This window comes from Suricata suricatta, chromosome 8, assembly GCF_006229205.1.
Source record: "Suricata suricatta isolate VVHF042 chromosome 8, meerkat_22Aug2017_6uvM2_HiC, whole genome shotgun sequence".
Classification (NCBI taxonomy): domain Eukaryota; kingdom Metazoa; phylum Chordata; class Mammalia; order Carnivora; family Herpestidae; genus Suricata; species Suricata suricatta.
The window spans coordinates 138,212,210-138,223,206 of NC_043707.1; the positions used below are offsets into that span (position 1 = coordinate 138,212,210).

The following is a 10,997-nucleotide window of genomic DNA, read 5'->3' on the forward strand; positions in this document are numbered from 1 at the left end:
GGCAGATTCTAGAAACTCTCCAGACCAGAAAGCATATGAGTGGCCGGAATCTGGGAACACACTGGCTCACCGTATTCAATACTGATTAGACTTATTTGTGGCGCCTTTAATGTTTGATCACACATTTAAAATCATCGTTGGCAAATCTAAAGAGATTGTGAAGAGGGTAGAAGCAGCAAGCGATGTTTATCCCAGGGTAGAAACATTGAGTAGTTGGCATGGTAGCCGCCTTTGAATGTTGGATAGATGCTTCTGTGGATGGGAAATAACTCATTTCTCTGTGTGACCTTGAGGGCAGAATTGACATTGTGGAGAAATAGGTTTTCAACTGATAAAAGAAAGGAGCTTCTAAGAGTTTGAGCTCTTCAAAGTTGGAACGGGCCACCCGGCCAGGCAATGAGCGGCCTCGCTGAGCTGGGGCTGGCCGGGTAGAGGCTGGGCTTCCATAGGCAGGGCTCATGGAGGCAGATCCTTGATGGGTCAAGGTGAGTGCATTAAATGGTTCCCAAGTTACTCAGAAAGAGCTGAGGTCCCGGAGAGTTAGCAGAGGAAATTTTCTTCTGTGAGATTTTTTTGAAGGGCAGCCTTCTAGCATTTTCCCTATGGGAATCCAGTGTGTGATTTCAGAATGTGCTTCTCTGCCTGCTAGTCATGACTGTCCCGTCTCATTTTATCAGGGCTGCAAAGGATGGTGCTCGTGTGGTGATGAGGCTTGGCCGTTAGTCGGGCGCTCTCTCCCAGGGGGGCAGGCGCGGGCCTTGGCAGACCTACAGCACCCCCCCACTGAATCTGGACTCTAGGACTCGTGCCTTCACCATGGGGCCGGAGCTGAGCTCAGAGAGGCGGCCGGTGTTCCACTGGCAACACCGATCGCACCACTTTGTGAAGTTCAGCGAGTCCAGGAGCCCATCCTGCAATCTCGTGTGGAGTCTTGTGCTTGTGCAGAATGCCCCACTCGAAAGTACCACTCTCCACCAGGAGGGCAGGCAGAGAGAGAGGAGGGAACACCATCCATCCACTCCCCCATCACCCAGCCGGTGGGTCCCTGTGGACGATGCCACGTCCTGTTGTAGCCGTGGGTTTTGTCATCCCGAAAGTGAACCCGATCTAAGCTGTGATGTGATGAAAGAATCATTCTGGAGAGGTTCCAACCGCTCCTAACAGAGCACAGCGATGGGGAAACCAGGCGCCATTTGCACCTGGGAGAAGAAGCCAGTTCTCTCTCCCCGTTCCTGGCACGGGAGTGCGCTTTCTGCTCCCTGGCCTCCTGCCCCCACCTCGTCGTTGCTGGCACCCTCCTGCCTGTCCCACTGCAGACAGCAGGTCTCCTCCAGGCCGCCCCTGGCCCTAGTTTGTCCCCATCTGCTTTTCTTTTGCTTTCTCTCTGGGTGGCATTACGCCCATCCCGGCGGCCTTAGGGGAAAGCAGAGGACAGAGCGAGGCACCGATTAAACACGAGAGAGCCTCTCTGGTCCAACCTCCTACCTCGGACTCTGGGAATCAGCACATTCGTTGGTTCGCTAAACGTTCTTCACGTACAACGATGCAGAAAATATTTGCAGACTCTGTATGTGAGATCTTAAAGGGGCTGGCATCGTGAAGGGCGTCACGGCTTGGGCTTTGCAAAAAGTCTAATAAAAACGACGTGATGTCTTTCTTACTTTAGGTCTACATTAGTGACTTGTAGACATTCAAAAACCAAGGATATCCCTCTTTTCTTTAAACAGGAATTTTCATGGAACCGCAGTAGATTAGAGGCAAAACGCTGTGACTCTGCCTGGGGTGGGAGCAGCACACCCACGCCCCTGACATCCGAGGCCAGATTTCCAGCCTGCTGTTAGAAACAAGGGGGCCCAGCGCCTGGGTGTGCTTTAGGTGGGAGGTTTTCAGAAGCTCGAGACTTCCCCCAAGAGTCCACAGCCCAATTTATTCATTAAAAAAAAAACAACAACCAACAACAGCAACATTTACTGAGCGCCCGGCATGTGTCAGGTTTTGTTAGGTGACTGGGCCAAGTAATGGGAGACGAAAACAAGGTCCTTGCTTTATAAAGGGCTTAGGTTTCGGTGACTGGAGCAGACAGGCGTGCTAAGTGGTGCAAAGGAAGTAAACAGATTAATTAGTGAGGTAGAGTGACAGCATGCGGGCTGCTTGCGCAAGGGCTGTGCTCAGCGACTTGCGTATTTGGACTGGATGGAGTCCTTCTCCCCGGCTCAATCGTTTCTCTGAGTCATGCGTCATCTGGACCAAAGCGAGTCCCAGCACTGCCCCAAAGGGGGACTTTGGGAGGAGCCTGTCCAACGATTCCTGGGTGGATGCACGCCCCAGGGTTCCCGAGGCAAATTAGGGAGCAGAGCCACCTTCTGGGAAGGATGGAAGGAGGAGGAGAAATCTGTAAGACATCGTTTTTTCTTGGAAATGATTGTGGCATCACACATGATTGTGGGCATTTGTGGACAGGCAGAGGAGGACGGAGAGTTTAGCTCTTCTCTCCGGGAACTGGAGGTTGCTTACGGGGGAGCTGGGGGGCAGTTCCTCCTGGATTTGGGTCCAGCAAGACTCTCGAGGAGGCTGTTCAGCTACCAGAGCATCTGAAAAGTCAGGGTAAGTGGTTAACAAGAATTCAGCCTGCCAACAAGAGCCGAGCGTGGAACTGGTGGCCTTCCTCCCACACCCGCTATTTCTCAGGGCCCGGGCGTCCTCGCTCTCCACGTGGAACTCTGGGCGGTCAGTCTCCGGGGTGAGGGGAGCAAAGAAAAGCATGAAAAGCCACAAGAAATTGTGGAAAGGACGCATATGGGCTGGCTTTCTCGTAGAACACTGTTTTATTCCCAACAATTATGCCCCACCCATACTCGGAGGAGCCACACTGCATGCAGTGGAGGAGCTCATTATTAAACAAGCACAAACAAAAGAGTCCGAGAGTAGCATTTTCTAAAAGTCAGCTTTACGGGGCGCCATCCATCCACTCCCCCATCACCCAGCCGGTGGGTGGGGTCGCTGTGGACGATGCCACGTCCTGTTGTAGCCGTGGGTTTTGTCATCCCGAAAGTGAACCCGATCTAAGCTGTGATGTGATGAAAGAATCATTCTGGAGAGGTTCCAACCGCTCCTAACAGAGCACAGTGATGGGGAAACCAGGCGCCATTTGCACCTGGGAGAAGAAGCCAGTTCTCTCTCCCCGTTCCTGGCACGGGAGCGCGGCTCCGCCGGTGAAGTGTCTGACTTTGGCTTAAGTCACGATCTTGCAGTCTGTGAGCTGGAGCCCCGGGTTGGGCTCTGGGCTGACAGCTCAGAGCCTGGAGCTGCTTCGGGTTCTGTGTCTCCCCCTCTCTCTGCCCCTCCCCTGCTCACGCTCTGTTTTTCTTTGTCTCTCAATAATAAATAAACATGTTAAAAAAATAAGTAAAAGTCAGGTTTATTGAGGTATAGCTAACAGAAAGTTAGTGATATCCCCTCCCCCCATTCCAAGGCTGAAATCCTAACCCGCATACATTAGAATGTGACTCTATTTGGAGACCAGGGCTTGAAAGAGGCAGTTCAGTTGAAATGATGCCATTAGGGCGGGCCTTAACTCAATATCATGGGTGTCCTTACAAGAAGAGGAAATTAGGACACAGAGAAAGACCAGGTGAGGACACGGGGAGGAAACGGGCATCTATATGCCAGAGACAGGTTGCAGGAGATACCAACTCTGCTGACACCTTGATCTCAGACTTCCAGTCTCCAGAAATGTCAGAAGACAAGTTTCTTTGGTTTAATCTACTCAGTGTGTGGTACTTTGTACTATCAGCCGGAGCAAACGAAGACACCATCTGAGCAATGCAGGCAATGAACACATTCATGACTCTGAATGTTTCCTCATGGTGCCTATGAATCCTTCCCCTCCATCCCTCCTGTGGCCCTCCCACACTATGCCTAGGCACAATAGATTAGTTTGCATTTTCTAGAGTTTTATAGAAATGGAATCATATGGTATATACTCTCTTTTATTTTTTTTAGGAGGGGTGGAAATCTAGCTTCTTGCATTCAGCATAATTATTTTGACATTCATTCACGTAGCGTGTATCACTAGTTCCTGCCTTTTTACATTTCTGAGGAGTATTCGCTGTGTGGATACTTATTTATTCACCTGTTGAAGGACAGTTTCCTTGTTTCCAGTCTGACCACTACGAGAAAGGTACTAGGAACATTGGGATATAAGCCTTTGGCCTGAACAAGGGCTTCCTTTCCTCTTTAGTAAATGTAAATACCTATGTCTGGAATGGCTATATCATGCGGGTTGACTTGTTAAGAAATCCCCAATTATTTTCCAAAATAATGGTACCATTTTACGCAACCCTTCATATGGGAGTCCTGGTTCCTCCACACGCACACACACTTGGATGGAACATCTTTTCAACTGGAGACTTTCTAATGGATGCGCAGTGGGATCGCACGGTCATTTGAATTTGCATTTCCCTGATGACTTAGGACATCGAGCATCTTTTCACACACTTCTTTGCCATCTGGACATCTTTGGTGACGTTTCTTTTATTTAATAGATCTATTATTCAATAGAATCTAATATTCAAATATTTTGCTGCTAAACATTGGGTGATTTATTTTCTTTTTATATGTCCTTTAAGTCTTCTGGAAACAAAGTCTTCACCAGATATATGCGTGACAACTATTGTTCTCTGGGTCTGTGCCTTGTCTCTTCATTTTATTTGCGGTATCTTTCAAAGAGCAGATGTTCTAAATTTTGATGAAGTCCAATTCATCAATTTGTTATTGTGTGGATTGTGCTCTTGGTATTGCACAAAAGTCTTTGCCCACTCAAGGCTTTCTGATAGAAGGATTATGCTTGTGTAGTTTTATCAGTTTTGAGTTAATTTTTATGCACGGTGCAAGGTAAGAATAGAAGATCACTTTTTTGGTCAACACACATCCAACTTCTCCAGAACCTTTTGTTCTCCATATACGTGTGGGTCTGTTTCTGCGCTCTGTTTTATCTCATTGATCTGCTTGTTGATACTGATGCAACACCACGTGGGCTTGATTGCTGCAGATTTATAATAAATCTTGAAATCAACCAACTATTTTAAAAAATGTTTTCAGCTTTTCTAATTGCTTCATGTGCCTTTTTTTTTACCTTATTAAAATACTGAGTTTAGTTCACATGTATATTTTTGTCTCCCCACCATTTCCATTTGTCTGACCACCACTACTGTGTCCTATCATAACATTCCATACATACTTAAACCAAAGAAAGGGTGGAGTTCCATCTTTAAAAACTAAACAGGCATTTTGGACAACACATTCTTGGCAATGGAACCTGGACAACATTTATCAGGCACGGTAGGGAAAGTTCTCACTCTGCATTATAAAAAGGACAGCCAGATATCAACTGCTACAGAAATGAAATAATACAGAAGATTTTAACAAGCGGTTTAAGCTATTTTCTTAAAGAGACTTCCTCCACTGCCCAAGACCTTGAATAGCCTCTTGGTCAATCATCCGGAAGCAATTCTTCACATAATTGATGAACTTGGCTTCCACTTTAGGAAGAGAATCACCTTTTTCTATACTTGCTTGCATTTTTGCTTTCATGTCTTCTACAGAACTAGGTGCTTTTGGTGTTTTGGAGTCTTTTCCTGTTTTTTGAAAGATTCTTGCCCTTTTGATGTTGGTGTTGATGGTTTTGAGTCTTTTCCATTCTGGTTAGATTTTTGTGCATTTTTTGCTGGAGTATCTCATATTGATTTCTTTACTGGAGACTTTTCTTCAGCTTCCTCATCATCAACATTATCATCATCATCATCATCATCGTCATCATTGTCATCTTCATCATCATCTTCATAGGCAGCAAGTTTTACTTTTTTCTGAGGAAGCTTACTATCACTTCCGGGGGCAGGACGCTTTCCAGATATACTAAGGAGCTTCTCATCCTCTTCCTCTTCCTCTTCTGCATCTTCCTCCACGGGTACTAAGTGCTGTCCACGAATACGCACAGGCCCCGAATCACATTTTGACCGTAAGACCACAGGTGGTGTTATTTCAAAGCCCCCAAGGGAAACCATTGGCTCTACAGACATTGTCAAAGTTGCCAGTGTGACTTTAGTTGGACTGCGTTCATAATTCATCGCCTCTGTTTCAACAATGTGCAATTCATCTTTTGCACCAGCCCCTAAACTGACCGTTCTTACAGATAACTGGTGCTCGTTTTCATCATTATCCACTTTAAAGTGATAATCTTCGTTGGCCTTTAGTTTACAGCCAAAACGATAGGTCTGGGTCTTCAGGGACTCATGTCCATGGCCGTCGAATCTTCCGTGAGGTTGTGGGCACGCACTTGGGTGGGAGAGAAGGCGGATGGAGAGAAACGCCTACGTTTCACGGAACAGCCGTGCAGGATGGAATCACACCAGCGCCTTCATGTGCATTTCTATATGAAGTTTAGAAGCAGCTTATCAATTTCCAACAAAAGCATGTTGTCATTTAGAAGGGGATTGCACTGGGTCTGTAACTGGCTTCCTCACTCTAATGTATATTATGACCCAAGCACACTGCACATCTTTCTTTTTTCTTATAATGTTTATTTATTTTGGAGAGACAGAGAGGCAGAGCATGAGCAGGGGAGGGGCAGAGAGAGAAGGAGACACAGAGTCTGAAGCAGGCTCCAGGCTCTGAGCTGTCAGCACAGAGCCCAACGCAGGGCTTGAACTCACAAACTGCGAGATAATGAGCAGAGCTGAGCTGAAGTCAGATGCTTAACCAGCTGAGCCACCGAGGTGCCCCTTTCTTTCTATTTGTTTAGGTCATCACTAATTTTGCATTGCAATGGTTTTTAGTTTTCTGTGTACAGATATTTCGCATTTTTAAAAATCAGACTTATCATTAAGCATTCCAGTTTTGATACTCTATGAATGCTTTATTCTTTCTAATGTGAATTTCTGATTGTTGGTGGCCAGTATATAGAAATACAATTAACTTCTGTATATTGATCTTGTGTCCCGAAACCTTACGAAACTCCCTTACTCATCTGCAGAATTTGTAAGGAGGCACCTGTCTTGTTCCTGACGCTGGTAACTGCTGTCTTCTGTCTTCTTTCTTCTGATCCATCTGGCTAGAAGTTGATCAATTTTATTGGTCTTTTTGAAGACCAACTTTTGGTTTCATTGATTTTTCTCTACTTCTTTCCTTCTATATCACTGATGTCTGCTCCGATGCTTATTATTTCCTTTCTTCTACTTACTTTGGGTTTAATTTCCTCTTCTTTTTCTAGTTTCTTCAAGTGGAAGCTGAGGTCTTTGATTTCTATTGAGTCTATGGATAATTACTACCCTGAGGCAAGACATTCTGTGCATTCTCCCCAAGGTCCTGGGAAGTATGAAGTTCTGGAGGCCAGCTGGGGTTAATAGGCAGTATCCCTGCTTTGTGTGAGCGCTGGGCTCTCTTCTCTCTAATCTTTGGAGAAAGTCTTTTCCTGAGGACTTGAGATGTTTCCTTGCACGCATGTGCTGGCCAGCACGTGAGGGGACGATTTGCAGGTCCCCAGAGCTCCCCATGTAGGTGAAGCTCTCTCTCCTCTGGACTCTGTCCTGGAACCTCTTCCAGCCTGGGTTTTCCAAGACGCTCAGCAAGGCTTTCTCCACCTGGGGAGCTTACAACGCTCGTCCGTGCCACGCGCTGGAGCTGGGAGGCAATCAGCTGGGGTGATTCTAGGGCTTGCTTCTCTCATTTCCTGTCTCTTAGAGATCAGTTTATTGCCGGTATCCAAAATCTTCAACATGTTGTTTGGTCTTTCGAAAATCTGAGCTGGAACATTGGCTCTTCCTGGGTCTGGAGCCTGCCGGCCTTTGGACTGGAACCACACCTCGGCGTCCTGGGTGATCAGCGTGCTGACTCACCCCCCAGGTCCTGGGGCTCGTCCACCTCCATAATCATGTGAGCCTATTCCTTACAGTAAATCTCCTTCCGTGGACACATTGCCCTCTCTCTCTCTCTCTCTCTCTCTCTTTCTCTGTCCCCCTTATTGTTTCTTTCTCACCGGAGAACACCGCCTGCTACAGATTTTTGTCTGTTTCAGGAACGAGAACCAGTCTGGTCCCTGTAAGATGCGCAAGGGCTGAGTCTTATTATTTATCGATACAAAGAATTATTTTGCATAATGTGGAGAGTGTCTCCATCTCTTGTTGGCTTGGGGAAAGTTTGGGTTTTCACGGTTAGGTTTTCCCATAAGGGAGCTCACGGCCACACTCACCATGACAGACGTGGCTGGTCTTCAGGAGCAGCGCGCCGGGGCCGGCTTGAGGGGTCTCCATGGTGGCGCTCGGCTGTGAGCAGTCAGCATTCCCTGCCTTCAACTGCAAAATGCAAGCCAGATGGTACATGGTTTGCTCGAAATTTCCCAGTCCTCCCCTAGTGCGTCCAAATGGATGCACAGCGGCCGGGGTGCTGGCCACGGAGCAGCGGGGGTGCGGCCAGCATGCGCTCTGCTGCTCTCTGCCTTGTTCCAGCAACAGCCTCAGCCCCCGTCCACGTATCAGAGGCTCCATAAAGCAGGTTTGATGACACAGTTATGTTAGCTCGCTGACACGTAAAGACAGCCGACCCTGGGATTAATCAGCTCCTCGCTGGGCTCTGTGGGCACAATGGCCGTCCCGAGGAACATTGGACTGCACGTCTGCCCTGGGTATTACACGGACAGAAGCCATTTCTGTTCCTGAGAGAGTTTTCCATCCTGCACTTACGAATTTTTATGGGTTTGTGGTGACATTTCCATTTTAATTTGCTAATTATTATTGGTGAAATTGAGAGGCAACTCCAGATTTATTACATTTCACAGTCTGTTGTGTTCCATGTATAGCCGTGAATCCTAACAGCCAGACGGCAACCTGCCCAGTTCAGTGAACGTTAACCCGCTCAGCACCAGGGGAGCATGGCCGCCAGGCCCTGTCGTGCTCCAGGGCCACGTGGGGAGCAAGTTGGTAGCTCTTCCTCCCTCCTTCCTGCGCTGGACATAGAGAGCCCTGGGCCTGCGGGCCCCCGCCTGGTCTTCCTCCCTCCCTTACAGGTGTCGCTGGCTGCCCAGAAGCTCAACACGGATAACACAGGCTGGACTCGATTCTCCGCAGCACGCTAGGGGGCCCGGGAGAGCCCTTGCTCCTCTGTGCCTGATGCTTTCAACCCTCAAGACCGCTCAGCTTTTCTCTGGAATTAGATTTCTCTGGAGTGAATGTGAGGTGCACACACATGCACTTTTATGTAGGGGTGGCACTATTTTCTTTTTCAATAGTGTATTCGTCTGTTTTAAATTCTTCTGCACCCACACCGTTCCCTACCTCTATGCGCTCCACCATTGTTTTAAAAAAATTTTTTAATGTTTATTTATTTTTGAGAGAGAGAGAGACAGGAGAGGGGCAGAGAGAGAGGGAGACACAGAGTCCGAAGCAGGCTCCAGGCTCTGAGCTGTCAGCACAGAGCCCGATGCGGGGCCTGAAACCACAAACAGGGAGATCATGACCTGAGCTGAAGTCGGAGGCTTAACTGACTGAGCCCCCCAGGCGCCCTGATCATTGCTTATTTACTACATTATCGCCGCCTCCCTGTCACAGATTCCAAACTCCTTGAGGACACAGACCATCCAAACTCCTCATCTTCCAGCCCGTTGCACAAGACCCGGCCAATAGGAAATGTGAATGTTTTGATAATCGATAATTTGGTTCATAGGTTTGCTGAAACATTTACAACCCAGAAGCGCTGGAGATAAATGACCAGCCACAGAAAAGGGCTCTAGTAAATTACAGTGCTTGAAGAAACTGAACGGTGATTAAAAATTAAACTTATGAGCCCTTAATAATATGGGGAAAAGCTTCTACCTTCGAGTTAAGTGAAAAGGCAGGATTAAGATACAGGTAACCTGTGATTCTAACTATATGAATATGTTATTATTTTGTTATTCATTTAAACCCGACCTGTCCCAGAAACAGTTTAGGGCAAATTGTGCAAGGATTTCTATGGTTCCACACATCTGAAAAAGTATTAGCTCAGAAAACTGTCCATTCTCTCCCCTGCTGGGTGGCATCTGGGCAAAGGCAGGATGTTCCTTTAGGCGGAGACCTTGCTGTCCATGCGAGGGGCTGATGCTGGGGGTCTGTGCGTCCCCGAGGGGGGCTGCCTGTGAAGACAGGTTCTGAAGCCCATTGTCTGCCAGGACGACAAAGCACAAACACATCTACTCTGAGCCCTTGCGGCAAACAGGGTCTGCGTCCCCGCGAGGTCTCTGAGGGCGCCCAGGGCGTCCCCACCAGGCCCGGGGATGCCCACGAATGCGGCACCAGACAAGGGGCTGGAAATGCCCGGCTGCCCGGCCGATTAGGTCGGACACCTGATCCTTGGCCGAGCGGCTCGGGGAGCAGGCGTGGCCTCACCCCCATGGGAGCCGTGGGCAGCGAGAACTGCTGCAGGGTCCCCTCCCCTACTGTGTCTTCTGTCCCCGCAGTCACCACCGCTCTGTCCGTGGCCATGATGCTGGCGTGCCCACCTTCCAGACATCTGGGGATCTCGGCTCTCAGGCCGGAAGTGAGGTCTTGAAAACCACAGCGGAGTTTTCATTTAGCAAGGAGGCCTTGCTAAATCTCCCCTGTGGTCTGGCGGACAGAGTGTCATCCCCGAAGCCTCTGTGCTCCGGCTTGGACACTGGGCTGGACGTCAGCGCTTAACAGAGTGTGAGAGCCGCAGCGGCCAGCAGGGTGCCCGGGTGCCGTCTCCTGCCTCCCCGAGAGCCCAGGGCGATTGGTCTGCCGCACCAGCTTCCTCACGGGGCGCTGCCTCTCGGTGTCTCCGGGCCCACGGTACCTGCCTCCGGGCCCACGGTACCCGTCTCTGGGACACCCACGGTCCTAACTGCTTTGTGGTTTCTTTCCCTGGAAAGAAATCCAGTATTTTTCTCAAGAGGACATCATCCTCCTTACCAGGTGGAGCCCTTATCAGAGCCTCTACGGGGCGGGGGG

General features: G+C 48.7%; 1 pseudogene; it reads right to left on the reverse strand.

The window, feature by feature from the left end:
* Nucleotides 1-5,445: 5,445 nt before the first annotated feature.
* The window catches only part of LOC115297806, an 11,303-nt pseudogene continuing 5,751 nt past the window's right edge, over nucleotides 5,446-10,997 (reverse strand).